The sequence below is a fragment of the Panthera uncia genome, chromosome B1 (assembly GCF_023721935.1).
Source record: "Panthera uncia isolate 11264 chromosome B1, Puncia_PCG_1.0, whole genome shotgun sequence".
Lineage (NCBI taxonomy): Eukaryota > Metazoa > Chordata > Mammalia > Carnivora > Felidae > Panthera > Panthera uncia.
This window is the reverse complement of record NC_064811.1, coordinates 144,652,469-144,676,117: the sequence shown is the minus strand read 5'-3', so window position 1 is coordinate 144,676,117 and position 23,649 is coordinate 144,652,469.

The window sequence follows — 23,649 nt, the reverse complement described above, 5'->3', positions numbered from 1 at the left end:
ATCATAGGAAGCTCATTCATGATGAAAGATGTTAACAGTGTTTTACATTGATTGAGTTTAAACAACTTGATCAGCCTACTGTAATGATTTGATTGTCAAGTTCAGATTTTCAGAGAAGTTCGTTTCAATTGAATAAAGATTTGAAAATATACATTAAAAGATGCAAATAGAGGATCAACTGGGGAAAAATGTAAGAGAGTGTCTCAGGAGGTATTTTTCTGATAATAAGGACTAGGGATTAGGAGTTAGTAAATGGGAACAAGATGGTTATGCAAATTGCATTAAGTTGGCTGAGGAACATGCCAAGCTAACTATTTCTGTCAATCCAACTGGGGTTTTGCTTCCTCTTGTGGCTAATTAATTCTAATGTGGCCATATTATTTGTCTTCCATACTGGGACACTTTAAAGAGTAAATAGGGTTTAACTAAGATATCATGAAAATATACATAATTGGGACAATCTTGGCCAAACGGAAATAAAATATAAAAATGTCCACTGTAGTTAATGCATAATTGATTCAGAGAGTCCTGCCTCAGCAAACCTCCCTTCTAGATGGCTAACTGCCTGAATAAGGGGCTGTCAAAGCTAAAACACTAATAGAATATTAATGTTCTTATACGATTTTATGTTATCTCTGTTGAGATATGATTTATATATATATATATATATATATATATAGTTATTTACAGATCATAAATCTAATAAGTTTTGACAAACACAAACATTCTTGTAACCCACACTTCTCTCAAGCTGTAGAGCAATTTGATCTCCCCAGAAATCTACCTCATGCCTCTTTTCAGTCAGTCTTCCTTCCCAAATAACCTCTTTTCTAGTATCAATCACCATAATTTAGTTTACTCATTGTATGACTTCATATAAATTATTTAATATAGTTTTACTTATTCCACGTTTGATTTCCCTCATAGAGTACTGTGTCTGTGAAACCCAACCTTGTTGTTTTATATGTCAATAGTATGTTCCTTTTTATTGCTGAATTGGGGTATACCCAATGTTGTTAATTTTCTCAAAACAAATTTTATTCTTGCAGATTGATTTCTTATGCTTAAATATAGTATCTAAAAATAAGAGAAACTTAAGAGATACGGAGAACAACCAAATTTCAAACTCTTTGTAATTATTATATCTATATCTGATTATCTTTAAATTTGTATGAGTAATTCCTAGATTCTTTATCAAAAAGTTGAAGAGATTTATCAAGGATAAATTTAAGCAGGACCCAAGGAATAGTCACTCCTTTTATTAGTGAGTTTCATGCCATCTCAAGCCTACTTACAACCTTATTCTTTAGGAAAACCTTTAGAGAGAAACAATAGAGGTAGATACTACAATGTATTTACATTTATTTGATGAGGGAAATAAGATCATCTTAGCAGCCTATTTCAAAGAGGCCAAATATATTAATATCTGGTTTCTATCATCTTATTATTGATTTAACTTTCATGCTTATGTTTTATTCTGTTATAGAGGATCTACCAATGGAACATAGGTCAATGACAAATGTATGATTATTCTTTAAATATACAAGTTGTGCTGATTTAACAAATGCTTATTGGACTTACTTTTATATATATTTTACTTTTAGTAGTTCTATTTAATTAAACAATAAAGCTAGAAACTTAAATGAACATCAAGCTTCCAAGAATCCTGGTTTTTCCTCCATTCATTAAGCTCATACTCTATTATTTTTGAACTTGCAATCAGCCTTCTTGTAATTAAATAAATGAATTTCTCTGATGGTTAGCAATCATACTATGGCATTCATTTTCTTTGAGGAGAATTGAAAAGAAACAAATTATTACTCTCCGTTGAGATAGATTTTCCAGTATTCATTCTTTGTGTAGATAATTGTCAAGAGACTTGAAGAACTAGAAGTAGTTGGGTTTGCAATGAACTGGGGCATATAAGTTCAGGCAGAAGAAGGAGCACATGCAAAATCCCTAATTTAGAAATTAACTTGTAAATAATAATAAACTCATCTTTAGTAAACAGGAGAAAAGTGGCATAAAATGAATTCAGAAATATAGGTAAAAATTATTATTGTTATAGTGAGGAGGTCATTATAAAAACATGCACTTAAGGACAGCAGGATTCTCCCCAGCACTAAAGAAATCTAGGCCCTTCTACATAGCTACATCCCTTACATTATTAAAGGTTGATCTAGAAAACTTTAAACAACTTTCTCTAATTCTAAAGTACATCAGTAATGTTTACCTGAGATGAAAAGGTTAAATGACAAATGTATGATAAATATGTTAGTACCTTAGCCAAGAATTGCAATATGCCAAAGTAGAGATATTTTGTATAGGGTGTATAGTTAGATATCTGTTGTTGAATTAAAAATATTTAAAGTGCTCCTTCATACTGTGACAGACAGTACTAATACTGGAAGGGTAAATACTGGGTTGGAAATAAATGAATAGATTAGATGAAGAGTTAAAGAACAGATAAACATAACTTCTGGGCAAAATATGTAAATTTCTGTCTCTCTTTGTTCTCATTTTTAAAACAGGTAAAAAAATACTTATGGGATTATTATGAGGATAAAAATCACTAATACATACAAAAACTTAGGAAAATGCATAGAATACATAGAAACTTGTTAAGACATGTTAATTGTTGTCATTGCTGTTGTACAAATAGTGTGTCAAGTATTGTGAAAAGCCGTGTTACCAACAAACAACTTAACTACCAACCACTAAAGTGATGAGAATACTTGTCTCTTGTTTTAGTAGAAAGGGAAGATGGGTCTAGATAGACTATGAGTGTGGCATGTGAAGAGCTTTCTTTATCCTGTATTGTATGAGAATGAACATTTTTCAGAGTGAAGAGATAATTAAAGATTACCGATCTTAAATTTCAGTTATAGAGTTTATATACTGCCCTTAAATAGTATTAAGTGCCTTTTACTTTTTGGAAAATAAAGAGCTAAGAAAAACACTTGACATTACATTTCTGAAGTATAAAATCCCCAGCAGAGATCATTCCATTGACATGAGTTTCTAGTATCACTGAAATAATTCATTCTTGCCTGGTTTAAAAAAAAAAACAGACAAAAAAACTTCAGATGAAAAATATGCACATAATATAAAATAGACCTAGGATAAATTATATAAGAAACCATGTAATTCTAATCACCACCATCCCCAAACACACACACACACACACACACACACACACACACACAAACACACAAATATCTCCACTGTGTTACTCTTAAATTGTTGTTATTTCAAACTAGTGGTTCCTCCAATTTTCTGTTAAACCCTATAGCACATTTCTTACTGCCACTAATCTTCCTATTTCAGAAAATGTTGCAATGTTATACTTCCTTTAAACGCTGTTTTGTTTTGTTTTTGTTTTTGTAATTTTCTCTGTTTAACTAAATGATTATTGCACTTGTGTTATCTTTATATAGGTTTCCGGATAATGGGAGAAAAAATAGTTAAAAAGTTTCAACAAACACTGTTGAAATACTTACTATTTTTAGCAGATAAGACATATTTGAGGTTAATTTTTGTACTGATCAATTTCAGTTATATCATTGCATGCTATTGACTACTCAAATCCCATTTCCTCTAAAGGGAGAGAGATTAAGAGAGAAAGAGAGGGAAAGAATCTCAGAGCTTTTTGAATAGAGGAGTAATACAAATACCATACGATAAACAACTGAAGTAATAGCCTCAATTTGACCATGTTCTGTGTGCCCTTCTGATTCTGCACTGGCTATATGACTGGCTTTGGTCAGTGGAATAATATTAAAGGTAATGCAAATAGACTCTTGAAAAATATTTAGACCTTGGTTCTTTTTACAGCTGTTGCACTCAGGACTACTTTTAACCTATCTTAGTCAGTTTAGGATTATGTAAAAGAAAACCATAGACTGAGTGGTTTAAACAGCAAATATTTATTTCCTTACAGTTCTGGAGGCTATGATGTCCAATATCAAGGTGCTGACAGATCTGATTTCAGGTGAGGTCCCACTTCCTGATTTGCAAATGGGGATCTTCTCAATATATCTTCATATGCAGGAGTAAAGTGAAGAGGGAGAGAATTTAGTCTCTGGTCCTTTTATTTGCTTATAAGGGCACTAATTTCATTATGAGGGATCTACTTCCATAACCTAATCTAACACCAATTACCTCCAAAGGCCCTACCTTCTAATACTATCTTGTTGGGGGTTAGGGTTTCAACCTATGAATTTGGGTGGAGGGGTATACAAATATAAAGTCCATAACACACTCCTTTTCACATGAAGAAGTTTGAGTTAGTTAGACTGCTAGTTAATGAAAGATGAGTGGCTCGGTTCCATTTATCGTCCAACTTAATAGGCATTTGCACTTCAAAAATAGAGACCTAGAGTTACCAGCAGCACCCCAAACATGCATGTGTGAGCCCAGTCAAAACCAATGGAAGACATGCTCACCTGAACCACGCCCAAGTTACCAATCCATAGAAGCCTGAGTTAAATAAATAGTGGTTTCTTTAAAACACTAAGTTCTGGAGTGTTTGGTATCAAAAATTAAATGGTGTACCCATAATCTCATTTTTAGCATATGCTTTTTGAGTATCCAACTGATACCAATTACTGCAACTTGAATTTACTGTCAGATAAAATATAGTACACTCAAATGGAGATAGTTTATAAAAGGTTTAATGAAAAACTATACCTATGTAAAATATAGGAGTAAATCACTACAAAGAAAACACAAAGATTGGTATAGGATTTATAATAGTAGAACCATTTTATCACCCAAAAGGTTGAAAGGATGATGCTAGCAAGTTGGTCCTCAAAATCAGTGATTGAAGGAGATGAGAAGTTTTGTTTGAGAAATGCAACCAATTTATGGGAAATCTACACAGTCTCCTATTCTAACATCACTTTCCTCTATAATTCTAATTACGTAATGTAATTGCTACTGGATCACACAGTGTATTCATTTGACAGAACTCATGACTTAGTAATGTTAGGAAAACATAATGGGATAGAGAAAGATAGATACACCAATAGGAAGTAGAAAATAATTCTAATATCGAAGAAAGTAAATTGCTAATATAAGAGATACGCTAATATCCAATAAAGTAAACTTTTAAAGCAGGAAGAATTCCAAGAAATAAAGAGAGACATTGTTTAACAATGATAGTTCTCTTCACTAGGAAAATATTGCAGTTTTAATTTATATGCACAAACTAATTTAGCTTCAGAGTATATAAAGCAAATATTGCCAGACCTAAATGGAGAGACAGATAACTCCCCAAACAAGGTGAAAGATTTTAATGCATATATTTCTGTAAACATTAGAAAAAGCAGACAAAAGTCACCAAGAATGAATTGCAACCTCTAACTTGACTTGGTTGAGATGCTCATGCATGTGTACACAAACACAATAATATGGATAAAATACCTTATAAAACAGAAACAAAGTACACATAATCTAAGTGAATATAGACTATTTAAAATGTCTATATTCTGGGTCAATAATATAAGCTTTGATAAATTTTAAATAATTGAATTCATTCAATTTACATTCTTGAACAAAGGCAGAATTAACTAGAAATTAATAAAAAGGTAATTAGAATATCTTAAATTTGGGGAAATCACTTTGGCCAAAATAAATCCCATGTAAATTGAAAATAAGTTATTTTTAGCTTAATGATAATAATACAGTAATTTTATACTTGTGAGATGCTGCTAAGATATGTTTAAAGAAAAATAATATTAAATGCATACATTTGAAAAAGAAAGTGTGGAAATAGTGATCTAAATGAGTATCTCAAATAAGTAAAATAGAGGAATATAAACTGCAAAAAATAAAGTGAAAGAAATAATAAAACTGCAGATATTAGTGAAGTGGAAATACAGTTACAATAGAAAAATATTAATAAAGCCAAATTTTGTTTTTTTATAAAGTTATATACTATTGGTAGATCCCTAGCAAGGCTTACTATGAATAAAAGCAAAAAGGCATAAATTATTAATATCTGAAATGAGTAAGAGAACAACACCATATTCTATAAATATAATATATTATAGGGATATCATTATAGATATTATAAAGATAATGGAAAAATTTATACCAATAGTTTAAAAAACTATCATAAAGTGGTGCCTGGGTGGTCCCGTTGGTTAAGCATCTGACTTTTGATTTCTGCTCAGGTCATGATCTCACACTTTGTGAGTTTGAACCTGCATCTGGCTCTGTGCTGACAGTGTGGAGTCTGCTTGGGATTCTCACCCTCTCTCTCTGCTCCTTGTCCACTCTCCCTCTCACTCTTTCTCTCTTGCTTTCTTGATCTCTCAAAATAAATAAATAAAGTTAAAAAAATAAAATACTGTATAAGCGGACAATTTTCTGGAAACAAGCAATTTAACAAAATTGTTAAAAGAAGGAATATAGAATCTGAATATCTATTACAGAATTTTAAATACTTAAAAGAAACAGAAGTGAGATAACAGAAGCAGACATTCATGTACACTGTGATTTTATTTATTACAAAGTAGACAGTGGTACTGCACTGAGGATGGATAGTAATTTTTAATAAATGGTATTGGATAATTTAGATATCCATATGGAAAAAAATGAACCTTAACCATACATCATATACATAAAAACTTTTCAGGATACATCCATGTTTATCCATGAATATGGAATCATTATGGAATCTGATTTCCTCACATAATTTACAACTATAGAAATGGATATGCATATGAAGAAACTCTTCAGACATTGGGCAAAATGCAACAGAGGACCGTGATCCAAGAGAAAAGAGAAAGCAAGCCCTATGATCATTCTGGCTTTCTGTTTGAAGACATTTTCTGAATTTCAGTAAAGTAAGAGGCAAACAAAGCTGACCCTGATGATTTCATTGAATTGAGGAAAGAGAGATCAGTATTTGAGGAATGTACTAGAGGAAAAAGAATAACACAGAAAAAGAAGTCCCAAACTATGCATCAGAGCACTTTTGAGTCTCTGTAGGGAGAAACTCTATGAGACCCAGCAAAGAATAACTGTGAGGGAATGAAAAATTACTGGGGTTCTCTAAACCAAATAATTCCTAGGAGCTCACAGAGATATGAAATCATTCACATCCCAGGAGTTAGACTGGAGAATCTCACAGAGTATTTAATAGAGACTTCAGAATGTTTACACCTGAATGGTAGGCTTAAACTAGCTCTACACTAGGGCTTCCTTAGATTTGCCATGGAAATATTTAAAGGAGACAGAAAGAGAGGAGAGAGAGGGTGTGGGAGAAATGATGAGTAAAGGTGGGAAAGCGGGAAAAAAGGAAGCAGGGAAAAAAAGAGGAAAAAAGAAAAAGAGAAAGAAAGAAAGAAAGAAAGAAAGAAAGAAAGAAAGAAAAAAGAGAGAAAGAAAGGGAAAAAATCAGGCTAATCCACAAATCTGTTATTTTACTGAAGAACGAAATCTAACACTCTAAAGGAATACAATACATTTGAGTTCTCATCAACATAAATATCATAGTATCCAGTGAACAACAGTTAAAAAAAGATAGATGAGATATTTGGAAATTCCAGAAAATATGACCCATAACTACGAAAATAATATTACTAAAATTATATACGAAAGTAAAATAGATGACAGAAATAGAGGTGATAATCATTAAAATAATAAATTTTAATATTTTAAGTATTTGAAGAAAAACTTGAATCTAATAAGAAGGGAAGCTAAAAATGCAAAATGATCCAAATGGAATGAAATATACAATGAAAAGTATAATGACCTGAAATGAAATATCCAGTGTATATAATTAAGAGTAGTATAAACACAGAAAAAGAAAAGATGATTGAACTTGAAGGCATAGAAATTAACAAAAATTATCCAAATTGAAGCAGCAAAGCAGAGAAAAAATAAAAATAAAGAAAAATAGACCAAGAAAATTAAGACTCAGAAATAAATGGACTAGTATCTAGTGGTCTAATATAGGTATAATTGGATTCTGAGGAGAGGAGAAGAGCAAAAATCCATAAAGAAAAAAACGACTGAAACATTTCTAGAGTTTATGAAAACTATAAGAATGCAGATTTAAAAACTCAAACAACTCCAAATCAGAAAAATACTAAGAAAACTATACCAAGCAATAGTATAATCAAATTGATGAAAACTAGTGTTAAGAAAAAATTCATAGGGGTACCTGTTTGGCTCGATTGGTGAAGCATCCAACTTCAGCTCAGGTCGTGATCTCACAGTTCGTGGGTTCAAGCCCCACATCAAGCTCTGTGCTGACAGCTCAGAGTGTGGAGCCTGCTTCGTATTCTATGTTGCCCTCTCTGCCCCTCTCCCATTCATGCTGTCTCTCTGTGTCTCAAAAAAAAAAATAAAATGTTAAAAAAATATTTTAAAAAAATCATAAAAAGCAGCATAGACAAAATACACATTAGGTAAATTTAGAGGGAAAACTACAAGAATGATAGCAGATCTCATCAGAAACTAGGCAAACCAAGAAAAACAGGTTTAAAAACTATTATAACCCAGAATTTTATACATGGCAAAAATATCTTGCAATAACAAAGGCAAAATAAAAACTTTTTAAAAACAAATTGAAGTTAAGAATTTCTCTGTGAATGATTTGAACTGCAAGATGGGAAGTTGGAAACATATAAAGGAATTGAGATTGCTGTAATTGAGTCTTTTTTTTTCAACGTTTTTTTTTTTTTTTTTTTTTAATTTATTTTTGGGACAGAGAGAGACAGAGCATGAACAGGGGAGGGGCAGAGAGAGAGGGAGACACAGAATCGGAAACAGGCTCCAGGCTCCGAGCCATCAGCCCAGAGCCTGACGCGGGGCTCGAACTCACGGACCGCGAGATCGTGACCTGGCTGAAGTCGGACGCTTAACCGACTGCGCCACCCAGGCGCCCCGAGTCTTTACTTAACACATAGAATCAGAATGTCAAATAAGACTCACAAAACCAGAGATCTTGCCAAGTGTCACGTTTTACTAAATAATTTTAAACATAAAAGCAATTTAAAGAAAGCTCGGATGAATAAGAGTGATCTGAGATGAGGGTATGGTGTTCTTTGTTAGCATGTCAGACATGCCTCTTTGGCCTTGAAAATTGGAGGGCCTTAAATGAGGTTCATGGGATTCCTCACAAAGTGGGGAATAATGAAGTTATGAAACAGCTCAAGGGTTGTATAGCCTAAGTGACATTTTGGGGGACTATTTTCATATAAATTGGGCTCTATTTACTATGGGATCTTTAGCTGGGGATATGTTAGACGTCAGGTCCCTTATTCCTGACTATACCATTAATCCTTTTGAGATCCACTTATCAAAGAGACTTTTCAGGCATTTGACATTCTTTTCTTCATACCAGGGATTTTTCCCAAGTAAAAGGAATAAATGGATGACAGTCCAGCCACTTTAACTCCTTTCTTCCAATTTTTCAAAGAAAAATTAGTAACTATTTTGAACGTATATGTAGTAGTATAGGTATATGTGTATGTATGTGTATATATATATATATATATATATATATATATGTATAGGTATACGTGTGTGTGTGTATGTGTGTGTATATATATATATATATATATATACATATATATATATGTATATATAACAAATACAGCAGAAAATTGAGTTTTGGGGAAATGGTGTATACTATTATAGATTCTTATATTATACTTGAAGTAGTATACTCTAATTTGAAATTTGACTGTAATAATGTAAGGATAATGCATATTTCAAACCCAAGCAAAAATTGAAATAATAAAAAAGGATATGCCTGAGAAACCAATAGTAAAGAGGGGCACCTGGGTGGCTCAGTTGGTAAAGCGTCCGACTTTGGCTCAGGTCATGATCTCGCGGTCTGTGAGTTTGACTCCTGCATCGGGCTCTGTGCTGACAGCTCAGAGCCTGGAGCCTGTTTCAGATTCTGTATCTCCCTCTCTCTCTGACCCTCCCCCGTTTATGCTCTGTCTCTCTCTGTCTCAAAAAATAAACAAAAAAATAAATAAACGTTAAAAAAAAAGAAACCAATAGTAAAGATAAAATGGAATCTAAAAGTACACATGAATCCAAAATGAGGCAGGAAAAGAGAAATGGAAAAAAATAAAGAAAATGACACAAACTCAATGAAATCATTAATTATAATAAATGTAAGTGATTAAATAGCTCTCTTAAAAGGCAGAGATTTTCACATGGGATAGAAAACCAGGGTCCAGCTATATATGTCTCTAGGAAACACAAATATGAAGACACATGGGTTGAAGGTAAAGTGTGACAAAAGATACACTATGCATATTCTAAGCATAAGAAATGTTCATGGTTATATTAAATCAGAAAAAGTAGACTTCAGAACAAGAAATGTTGCCAGGGATATAGAAAGGCATTTATAAGATAAGGGAGTCAATTTGCAAAAAGACCTAAAAATCCTGTAAATGCATGTAATGTCAGAAATCAAAGTAAGAAGCAAAAGATGAAAGAACGGAAAATTTGGAGAGGACAATCAGTTACTATTGGAAATTTAGCACTCTTCTTTTATTAGACGATAGAACAATTAACTTTCAAGATAGCAAGAATCAAAATTAATGTGTGCTGCAAAATGTACTACTAAACAGAATGTTAAATTTATACAATCACATTGGAAAACTGACAGCATCTAGTAAAACTCAACACTGGCTCCATAACCCAGAAATCTTATTCGTTGGAACATACTGAGTAAAAATACATGTGTAAAAGTATGTATAACAAAAGGCAGAAACAAAAATACTCAGCACTAATTTTACAAACACTAGAATCAACTTAAATGCCTGTCAAGAATAGAGTAGATAAATAAATTGTGATATTTTCTTAAAATACTGTATAGCAATTAAAATGAATTGTCTATAATTACACCCCATAATATTCATGAATCTCACTGACATTATGTTGTGTTAAAGAAGCTGGATACAAAAGAGCACATACTAAGTTATACCATTTACATAAAATTCAAAAACAAGAAAAAATAATGTATGTTGTTAGTACTCAGGTCAGTGATTTACCATAGGAGTTTAGTGACTAGCAGAGAAAAACAAGGGTCTTCTCAAATGCTGGTAGTATTTAATTTTTTAATGTGGCTGCTGGTTAACAGGTGTATTCACTTCATGAAAATGTTTTGTTATGTACACTTTTAATTTCTCTATGCACGTTAAACTTCAGTAATCTCTATTACAGGAAAAAAAGAAAAGTAGGATGCTGGAATATATAAAAATGCTAATGAGAAAACAATATTGATGTATGCATATATTGTTTTTTACAAAAAGCAACACTGTGATGGCAGATAGAAACCTGGTTTTGAGTTGTAGCTATGCCTTAATTGACTTTGACACTTTGAAGTAATCACATACTTTCTCTTGGTTTAAACTTTCCTCTTATCAGACTGAGTCTGGCTAGTTAATATGTAAAGTATTATTTAATTTATTTGCTATGTACTGTATTGCAATATATGATATCACCATGGAATAAATATTGTGACAAACTATTGGCATGATATGGAATTAGAAATGTATAGAACAATTGGATTGGATACCTATTTAAGTAAAAGTTTGAAATAAAAGAAAAACAAAATGCCAGAAATGCCTTTAACTTTTCTCTATCCATCCATATGTAATTTAAAAACTTTAACACATTTCTTTTTCTGGATTAAAAATGTGTTTGCAGACAGATTGGCAATGTATCTGGCTTGAAGAATTAAAATCACATATGTTATACAATATGTATAAAATTATCCTTCTGTTTTTCAAACAGATATGATACAAATGCCAGGAACAGAAGTTCTGTTTCCTCTATTATTTTAATTTGCATTATTTTCTTTACAGAAATAAGAGCATATTCTTTTAATCTGTTTTTAACTAGTCATCTATTGAAGTATTAAAAAATTAAATTGATATATAAACAATAAAGAATGTTTTTATTTAAAAATATTTCCATTTCAATAATCTGATACTTACATTATAATAACTCTACTGCCTTCAGGATTTGATGCTGAAAAAATAATGCAATTTCTTTGGCGTGTCACACATGTGTAATTAAGCTTTATCTTTAAAATCTGATGGATATTCTATTTGTTTACCCTAAATATGTATAACTCCATGAATGAAGGAGAATTATCCAGTTTCCTTTCTATTTCGCTGAATCTTGATATACCCAAGAAGAATGTCTTCTATCTCCCTCTCCTTCTTCATTTTTGAAGAAAAAATTTGTTAGTCTTTTCCTTTAATTCAGAAATGCAAAGTAGGAAAATATTCGCCAAAGTGACTACAATTACCTCATCCTTTTAACCCTTGAAAAACTTGCACATACACACTTATATGTGCTCACATACACATATGCACCATATGTATATATAGTATGCACATACACAAAAATGTATTTGCATAATATGTATAATATACAAATATAGTATGCATATATATAGAAACATAGTAAAAAAAATCATGTTTCAAAATTAAGCAAAACAACTCCATACTCCCTCAAAGCAACAGATTTGGGAAAAGTTTTTTGTGATTACTGCAGAAAAAAATTTACATACCTATTTATATGTTTTTAAATATGTATATATGAATGTATCATATCTGGATCATATATATATAAAATAGTATATATAACACATCTTTTAAATGAGAGAGTAAAGAAGTAGCAATCATGCTCGCAAGGAGTCTTCTAGTAACTACCAGTCCCCAAACAGTTTCATTTCAATAATACTTTATTCTAATTGAAAACCACTCTTTTCCCATGGGTGGGCTAGCTACAGATTGGTTGCTAACAATGGAAAACGGAATAGTCATCCTCTTTGTGTTTTTATCTTTTCACCTTGTCCTTTTTCTCTTTCTCTTCCAGCTTAAATGCAGTTTCTGAACCCCACATGGTCAGAATGGTGTAGGAAATGGGAAGACTTTAAGAAGGATGGAAAGGTCTTACTTAACTGACACTTTCATAAATTAGCATCTGTGTTCTGTGAACTTAGCAGATGTTGAAATTAACTCAGGCAAAAGTGCTTCTGTTCTACAAAGGTTTCCACATGGCTAGATATTTCTTCTCTGCAACCTCTTGAATTGCATGGATTTCTCTAGCTAGTTGCTATCTATTTATAGCTATCTACCTACAAATCTCCAGTCTCTTTTATCTGAGTCCTCCTCTTTCCAGGTGAAACTCTCAAGTCAAAAATCCCTTGCCAACACTCAAGTGGCAGATGTGATTTGTCTTTGATCTGTTGAGTTTCAGAGCCCTCTATTCTGCTCTTCAGAACCTCAGGCAACTTCAGGCTTTACTCTGTATAATGTAAGTCATCAGTCTATTCATTCAATATCTGATAGTAGCCCATAATTTATTATTCGCTATTTGTTGCTATCACCAACAATTAATTTTATTTCTCATAACATTTGCTACATTTTCAATTTTCAGAAACATTGGTAACCAGGCTTCTGAGATTTTATATCCTGTTAACTGATGATAAGAACACCTATTTGTCTATACTCTGATACTGGTGTGGCAGATACTGTTGTTTGCCTTGTTGTTCTAAAGGTGTTTCCTCATTTTTCTTTACTTTATAGAATTCCATTGTGCCCAGGTCAAGGTGATGAATTACATCTAGCCTACACTGATATTTGCAATTCTATTCTCTTTTGGCATTTACTGGATTCATGACTGTTATCCAAAAGGAGATGTCTGCTAGAAAGTCCCAGGGAAAGAGTTTACTCTCTTCATCAGATATAAAAATGTGATCAATAAATATGAAGCAGTCATGTTGGTACTGTATGTTGACCAGCCTAAGAATGAAAATCCAACAACTTGGAGGTGGCACAGCAGAGATTGGAAAAAATGTGGGTTCTACATGACATTGCTGTACTGTCATATTAATCATATATCTAAGTACAATAGATTCTTATTATATGATTTAATGAAAAAAAACATTATTGCTTAAGCCACTTCAGACAGATAATCTTTTACTTGCAGTCAAAAGTATCTTAGTTGATTAAACTTAGTATCATCAAACTTTACTTTTTAGAAACTGATTGGACAAAAATACTCTCATTCCTTATACAAGTCAGAAATGGAAGATTAAATACAAAGATTTATTTTCTGATATTTAAAAATGAATCTAATTGGTCTGTCTTCTAAACTAACATATTATTGTTATTATATAAAAATATAGCCACAAAATATCTAATTATTCCTTTAGGTTGTGGAAAATTAAAGGTGCTGTTTGTTTTTGAGTTGGCACTAGATTAAATTTCATTGTGGGTAAACTCACTGAATTCAAATCCCCACAATGTGGAGACATAGAATCCCCCTGGATATTTTAGTACTTCTTAGACATGGGCAATTGTACCACACACTGAGAGGGAATTTTTGCTTTCACTTCCCTAGAAACATCTCAGTATTCATATTCAGTGAAAATTAGATCTTTATTCATTTGTCTAATAGACTACTATGACATGAAAGGATAATACAATTTCTCTTAATTTCCAATAAGGCTAAATCATTACAGCCAGAGTAATTCCCTAGTGGTAAAAGCTCTCCTTAACCAGATTTTAGTCAGCCTCCTCTGAGCCCTCTTCTTTATTTTTAATGTTTATTTATTTTTGAGAGAGAGAAACAGAGACAGAGAAAGAGAGAATGAGCAGGGCAGGGGCAGAGAGAGAGAGAGGAAGAGAAGATCTGAAGCAGACTCCATGCTGACAGCAGAGAGCCTGATGTGGGGCTCCAACTCATGAGATGTGAGATCATGACCTGAGCCAAAGTCGGACGCTTAAGGGGCTGAGCCACCCAGACATCCCTGAGCCTTCTTCTTGATGAGCCTGCATCTTGACCTGCTGTCCTGCACGTGGTCTGTCCAGTTTTTAGCAAAGAATTCTGCTGATCTGGATTAGTAAAAACATCCCCACGTTTGATATCAGGTCAAATTCCATATCCCCTACCCTTGATATATAAATTCTTAGACTACCTTTAGCAAGAAACCTGTCATTTTAGTGAAAATTTCCCTACCCTTGATATCTGATCAAGTTCCTATTAGTAACTTTCTGTCCACTGACCTCCTCACTCTGCTTGTTGTCATGCTGTCTTTGCTTAAGTCAGAGTTGAGCTCAGTTATATAAAGTTTCTTTTACCTAATGCAGTATTTTTAAATAAATCTGCTTTGGAATTTTAAAAAAATAAACTGTTTAACATTTTATTTTATTATTGTTTTTATTTTAGAGAGGGGCGGGGAGAGGGAGACAGAGAGAGAATGTATGCATGTGTGCACTGGGAAGGGACAGAGGGAGAGAGAGAAAGAGAGAGGGAGGGAGAGAGAGAGAGAGAAAATGAATCTTAAGCAGGCTCCAAGCTAAGTGTGGAGCCCAATGTAGGGTTCTATCCCACGACTCTTGGATCTTGACCTGAGCTGAAATCGAGTCTGATGTTCAACCGACTGAGCCACCCAGGTGCCCTCATTTTGGTATTTTTAACAAATATCTGGTGCAAAAAAAATGTATTACACTAGGTTAATCTACTGAGGTACTAGGAAGAATACAGTGCTATCCCCCTTGGGATTTATATTTCAAAAGAGATAAAGTCCAGACTTGGATACATCTTCAGCTTAAAAAAGTGGAAGACACCTAGAGTTTATTTATGTAGGCCTTAAAATGCATATTTGTATCCCAAAATGTTAGGTGAGAACCCAGAATTCTTTCCATCCCATGTCAAAGGAGCAGAGTTTTTTCACTTTTCTCTCCAGAAGAAAAGGGAGACAGTGGTTTCACTCCTGTATATAAATGGTGGTTGGTACTTTTGAAAAGACTAGAGAGCATAATTCTACCCCTTTAGGCCGTATCTTATTGAAATAGATGAGGAGCATAATCAACCAACCCCCTGGCTATTCAGAACCTAATTAAGCTGATCAGCTAATTTTCTTAATAATTTGGCCAGATAGTAAGAATTAAATTAGAGGTAGGTCCTATTCAAGAAAAGGGATAGTCAAGAGAGGATGGAGCAGAGAGGGACAGAGAGACACCGAGAGGGAATGGAAGGGGTAGAGTAGACGTGAGAAGCAAAAAGTAACACAGAGACGAGATATATATATATATATATATATATATATATATATATATATATATATATGACACATGAACTGTGAGATCATGACTGGAGCTGCAATCAAGAGTCAGGCACTTAACCAACTGAGCCACCTGGACACCCCATTTGAAAGAAAATTCTTAAAAGCTTCCCCAACCTAAATTAGCTTCTTCACTTGCTTTTACCTTTAGAAAACTGATCTCTGCACTTATAAAATGGTAAGTAGAAGAGATGCCTTTGATTAAGAATATGTTTCTTTTAGCAGAGTTTTCCCTCCCTTTGCTATAAATTCTGTTTTTGCCTTTTCATGATAATGGATTCCAAGGATTTTATTGATAATGTTTAATACTGGGTCCATTCTTCAGATCATTGATTCATAAATCTTCCTCAATAACAAAATCACCAAGACAACTTTTTTAAAAATATAATTTATTATCAAATTGGCTAACATACAGTGTGTACAATGTGGTCTTGGTTTTAGGGGTAGATTCCCATGGTTCATCACTTACATGCAACACCCAGTGCTTATCCCAACAAGTACCCTCCTCAATGCCCATTACCCATTTTCCCCTCTCCACCAGCCCCCCATCAACCGTGTTTGTTCTCTGTATTTAAGAGTCTCTTATGGTTTACCTCCCTCCCTTTCTGTTTGTAACTATTTTTCCCCTTCCCTTCCCCCATGGTCTTCTGTTAAGTTTCTCAAGTTCCACATATGAGTGAAAACATATGTTATCTTTCTCTGGCTGACTTATTTCACTTAGCATAATACCTTCCAGTTCCATCCACATTGCTGCAAATGGCATGATTTCATTCTTTCTCATTGCCAAGTAGTATTCCATTATATATATAAACCACATCTTCTTTATCCATTCATCAGTTGATGGATAGGCTCTTTCCATAATTGGGCTATTGTTGAAAGTGCTGCTCTAAACATTGGGGTACCTGTGCCCCTATGAATCAGCACTCCTGTATCCTTTGGATAAACTTCTAGTAATGCTATTGCTGGGTTGTTAGGGTAGTTCTATTTTTAGTTTTTTGAGGAAATTTCTCACTGTTTTCCAGAGCGGCTGCACCAGTTTGTGTTCTCACCCACAGTGCAAGAGGGTTCTGTTTCTCCACATCCTCTCCAGCATCTCCTGTTTCCTGAGTTGTTAATTTCAGCCATTCTGACTGGTATGAGCTGGTATCTCAGTGTGGTTTTGAGTTGTATTTCCCTGTTGAGGAGTGACGTTGAGCATCTTTTCATGTGTCTGTTGGCCATCTGGATGTCTTCTTTGGAAAAGTATCTATTCATGTCTTCTGCCCATTTCTTCACCGGATTATTTGATTTTCGGGCATTGAGCTTGGTAAGTTCTTTATAGATTTTGGATACTAACCCTTTATCCCATATGTCACTTGCAAATATCTTTTCCCATTTCATCGGTTGCCTTTTAGTTTTGTTGATTGTTTCATTTGCAGTGCAGAAGCTTTTTATCTCGATGAGGCCCCAATAGTTTATTTTTGCTTTTAATTCCCTTGCCTTTGGAGATGTGTCATGCAAGAAATTGCTGCGGCTGAGGTCAAAGACATTGTTGCCTACTTTCTTCTCTAGGGTTTTGATGGTTTCCTGTCTCACATTCAGGTCCTTCATCCATTTTGAGTTTATTTTTGTGTATGATGTAAGAAAGTGGTCTAGTTTCATTCTTCTGCATGTTGCTGTCCAGTTTTCCCAGCACCATTTGCTAAAGAGAGTACCTTTTTTTCCATTGGATACTCTTTCCTGCTTTGCCAAAGATTAGTTGGCCATACATTTGTGGGTCCAGTTCTGGGTTCTCTATTCTCTTCCATTGGTCTATGTGTCTGTTTTTGTGCCAATACCATGCTGTCTTGATGATGACAGTTTTGTAGTAGAGGCTAAAGTCTGGGATTGTGATGCCTCCTGCTTTGGTTTTCCTTATCAATATTACTTTGGCTATTCAGGCTCTCTTGTGGTTACATACAAATTTTAGGATTATTTGTTCTAGCTTTGAGAAGAATGCCAGTACAATTTTGACTGAAGAAATTGAATCAGTTATCAAAAATCTCTGAACAAATAAGAGACGTGGGACAGATGGCTTCCCAGGGGAATTCTACCAGACATTTAAATCAGAGTTAATATCTATCCTTCTCAAGCTGTTCCAAAAAATAGAAACAGAAGGAAAGCTTCCGGACTCATTCTATGGAGCCAGCATGACCTTGATTCTCAAATCAGACAGTGGCCCCACAAAAAAAGAGAAGTACAGGCCAATTCCCTGATGAACATGGATGCAAAAATCTCAACAAGATACTAGGTAATGGAATTCAACAGCATATAAAAAAATTATTCATCATGATCAAGTGGGATTCATTCCTGGGCTGTGGAGCTGGTTCAATATTCACCAATCAATGAGATACCTCACATTAATAAAAGAAAGGGTAAGAACCATATGATCCTGTCAATAGATGCAGAAAAAGCATTTGGCAAAATATGGCATCATTTCTTAATAAAAACTCTAAGAAAGTTGGGATAGAGGGAACATACCTAAACATAAAAGCCACATATGAAAAACTCAGAGATATTATCCTCAATGTGGAAAAACTGAGAGCTTTCCCTCTGAGATCAGGAACACAATAGGGATGTCCACTCTCACCACTGTTGTTTAACATAGTGTTGGAAGTCCTAGCTTCAGCAATCAGACAACAAAATGAAATAAAAGGCATCAAAATTGGCAAAGAAGTCAAACTTTCACTTTTTACATGATGCTCTCCAAGGATAGCTTTTAAAATACATATTATTGAGTCTCATTCCAGTCCAACTAAATCAGTAACTCTGGGGATGGGTTTGGCAATTTTCTATTTTATTTAAATGACTCCAGAATATTCTAGTGAAAAGTTATGTTTCCAGCCACTGTTATACTTTTCATAATAAAATACATAGTGGTAATACTTGAAAACATTAAAGGCAGCAAACAAAACCTGATGGCCAAATCCTACCCCCAGGTATTTTGAGTTAAATGGTCTGGAGTAGAGCCTGGGTACTGGTATTTTTTCAAAGCTCCCCAGGTGATTCTAATGTGCAGCCAGATTTAAGAATCTGTACTCAGGTATGCCGCGGGAGCTCTCATGCTTAGAATGAGCCTTTGTTTGAACTGTCCCTGGAGGATTTTGTTACATTATTATCATCAGAGCTCTATCTCTGTTGTAATCTTTGCACCATTCAGAAGCTTCTGGCACAGGGAAATATCTCAATCAAAATCTCACAGCATCCAGTTACAGAGGCACTCAACTTGGCCCTTGAAAAACGGAGAAGGCTTGTGTGGTGCAGGAATTAATGAATCTTTTTATCAACATATTGTTAAAGGTTCAATATTGTTGAAGGTTCAACATGTGCCTAGTGAATTTATTTATTTGTTCATCAATTAATTCATCCCATAACTATTTATTGAGCGTCTATTATATACCATATACTATAATAGATAGTGGGGATATATATTTGAAACTGGTTAGAAAAAAGAGTCATTAAACAATTCCAATAAAAGCTACAAATGAAGAAGGGCAGGTTGACATGAGAGTCTATGTTGAGGATAAATAGCCAAAATTAGGGAATTGAGGACAATTTTCTTGAGTAACTTACATATAAGGATTTGAAGAATGAATTTTCCAGGTGTAGGTAGAAAAACTGTTTTTGATGGCCCAGAGCCAAGGAAAAGAGAATTTATCTTTAGGGTTGAATTGAAACCAGTATGATTCAACATAGTGAGCAAAGGAGAAAAATATATGATTAGGGAAGAGAGATGGGCAGAGTCAAATTTCAGAGCTGGATAGGTCTTTTTAAGATTTTTTTTTTTTACTTCATTCTAAGTTTATTTTGAGTTAATTGAGTAGTATAAAACAAGGATGTGAGAACCTATGGTAATTTGGGCCAGGATCATGTCAGTTAAAATGGAAATAGCTGACAAGTTCAAGATAAATTTGATAGGATTGGAAGAACTAGATGATTTGATGGGATGTAGAGAAAATAAGAGATAGAGGTGTCAGCTGTGAATTCTGGCTGTTGTATGTGGCTAATGGGGCATCATTGTTGACTTGCAGAGGAATTTAAGGTTTGGGAAGGCTCATTAGTTCCATTATGGTTAAGTTTCTATATAGATGCATGAGAGAAATTCAGATGGAGATGTTTAGTAGGCCATTTGATGTGTTACCCTAGAGATCAGAAGAGTAACAGTAGCCTAGATACATTTTAAGAAGAGACATTGAATCCCTGGAAGTAGATGACCTATCAAAGGTAGAAGAGATTATAATAAGAGACAAACCTCAGAAACTTCAACACTGGAAGGTCAAGGAAAAGAGAGACCTCTGGAGACATACAAAGAAAACATCAAACTGTGGAATTATGGCACTCAAAGTAACAAAGTGTTCTAAGGAGGAAGGAGTAGGTAGAGGCAGAAAATTGTCATGTATGGACTTTCTGAAAAGAGCTGTGAATCCAGGTCTGATGGAAGCAGTAGGAGAAATCATTTGACATCCCATGTACCTGTATGAGAAGTGAGGAAAATTTTGCTTTGTTTTGTTTTTAATATCCCAAAGAATACTCTATATATGAGAGGGAAGACAGTTATGAAACAGTGGGTTGAACATAATATCCAGTTTGTTACAGTTGGTCATTTTCATACTCTTTACCAGCTGGTGTAACTTGGGAAATTATCAATCACTAACCTACTATACAACATTGTGCCTATAACTAAGAATATTGTATTGTAGAATTAAAATCTGTTAAGGGGCACCTGGGTGGCTCAGTCAGTTAAGCATTAGACTCTTGATTTCAGCTCCGGTCATGATCTCCTGCTTCCGGGCTTGAGCTGTCAGTGTGAAGTTCACTTGGGATTTTCTTTCCCTCTCTGTCCTTCCCCTGCTCATGTGCATGCACATGTGTGCTCTCTCTCACTCTCTCTCTCTCTCTCTCTCTCAAAAATAAATAAACATTTAAAATATCTGTTCAGAGGATAGATCTCTTACTGTATTCATAACACAAGAAAAAATAAAATAAAATAAAAATATTTTTTGATCATTGCAATCATATTCTATAGGCCTCATTGTCCTAGGCCTTATATATAAATATGGCTATCATTAATTAAAAAAATATATTACACAGTGGTATGAAAGATAGAACAAGGCAAAATTCCTTGGTGACATGGTCAAATTACTTTAAACATTGCTAAATGAAATGGAAAATGATTAGTTCTGAGATGGACTTTTAAGTGTCCTATGAGGAGATAATTTTTAAGTTGAATTTTAAAGAAAACTATGGATATTTTTTTATGTTTTTAAAAATATTTTGAATGAAAAATCTAACTGCTGCATATAAATTATGTCTGAAAGATTAACTGTGTAGTTACTAATGAATTCACTGATTCAGTGAATTAAGTCACTAGACATCCTAAAATAAAAATAAACTTCATGATTTACAGTTCCAAGATACTATGTGAGTTAAATTATAAGTATCCAAAATAATTGTGTTGATACAAACAACTAAATGTATACAGTCAAGTGTTTATCCTTTCATAGTTTTCCATGTTTAAAAAGAAAAACATAATCTTAAAATGTTTATTTTCATTCCTAGTACCACCAACAAATACTTTGTCAAATTCAAATGAAGCTTTATTAAAAGTATTATATTCTTTATAGATATTTAAAGTAGTAGGTTATAGACTATATTGTATTTTTTTTCTGTAAAAGACATGAAGAATAACATAAATGTTATGGATATTTACCATTGCTTTTTCTTGAATAAATTTGGGATGTTGTGGTTTCTCTCAATTTTACTGGCCACCTGCAAATACATTGTTTTCTATTGTACCATGCTTTAGAATTATGTATTAAAACAACATTTTTACTACCACTGGTTCAACATTTTCTGGAAGAAAAAAAAAAAAGATAATTAATCCAGAAACTACATTCGATCTCAGTGAAGTATAAGTATTAGCGGGGTTTTATTTTTACTTTTACTATTTTTCATAACATTTTCCTCTTTTTTTAAAAAAAAAGTTTATTTGTTTATTTTGAAAGAGCGAGAGCATGTGTGCAGGAGAGGGAATCCCAAGCAGACTCAGGGCACAGTGCAGAGCCAGAGATGGGGCTCGGACTCAATAATTCAACCACCAGAAATAAAAAAAATCCATCATCCAACTGATTGAGCCACCCAGGCAACCCTGGGTTTTATTTTAATAGAGATTTTTTAAAAATCCTATTCCATTTCTAATAATTGGATATACCCCATTAACTTATTTGAGTAACTCCTTTGTTTTTAATAATTGAGTCCATTCTTTATATTTCATTTGAAATTTACCACTATTTACTTGAATTTAATAGCAGTTGCCCTTTTTCTTTTCCTGATAGTGTAATTATTTTCCTGAGAAATTCCTAATTTTTACTAAATTCCATTTCCTTCCTAATGAATGTAGTTATCAAATGTGAGTTTTAATGCCATCTTGTGACTAAAATGCAGAAATGTTCGTCATATTGCAGGAAGCCAAGGAAAATCAGAGAAAGAATAACTTGAAAAATGGAAGGAAATATTCACCTAAGTAAAAGCCTATGATTCTATCACCAACTTAATGGTATATTCCTTAAAAAATCAAAATATTATTATTGAAAAATGTCAGTCCTTCATACAACATATTCTCTAAAATATGTTGTATCAGTTGTCAGAAATTACAAAGAATTCCTACATTGCTCTAGCTTTGCCCAGAGTTAAAAATTAATGAACTGTAGGGCACGTGGGTGGCTCTGTCAGTTGAGTGTGGGACTCATGATTTTGGCTCAGGCCACTATCTCTCTCAAAATAAATAAACTTAAAAAAGGATCATTGTGTTAAAAAAAAAAAAGCTAATGAACTATAAAAATGCTATCATATACATTAAGATGGCCATGGAGAATTACTTTATATTTAGACAATCTTTATGTCCTCTGATAAGTTTAATCTTATAAAACCAATTCCATGAAAACCTGCGCTGAACTTTAATTTTACTGAGAAAGGTTTGTGGCAGAGATTGACTTTTTGGTCATCTATTTCATTGACACAGAAGTAGACAGCATTTCTTTCCTACCTTTCAGATAGATTTTGCCTAACTAGATGTACTTAGTTAAAATGTGTACAGAAGTGATAGGTTTTAGACCTGGTTCTGAGCAGTAAAATTCACCCATGTGTAAACTTTCTTATCTTTCCTCCTCTGCTGGCCTGATATAGAGGATGACAAACTTGAGAGTCACATTCTGGAAATGACAGTTCTATAAGATGAAAAAAGGAGTCTGGGTTCATGAAATCTTTCCTAGAGAAAAGACTTGCCTAGTGTCAGGATATCTTATTTAGTCAGATTTTTCTACTAAATTAAAAATTTTGATTTTTAATATAATAAAATTTATTATATTATAATATAATATATATTATATTATATATATAATTATATATATTATTATAATTTTATATATTATATATTATATATTATAATATTATATATAATTATATATATAATATATAATATTATATATATAATATATAATATATAATATAAT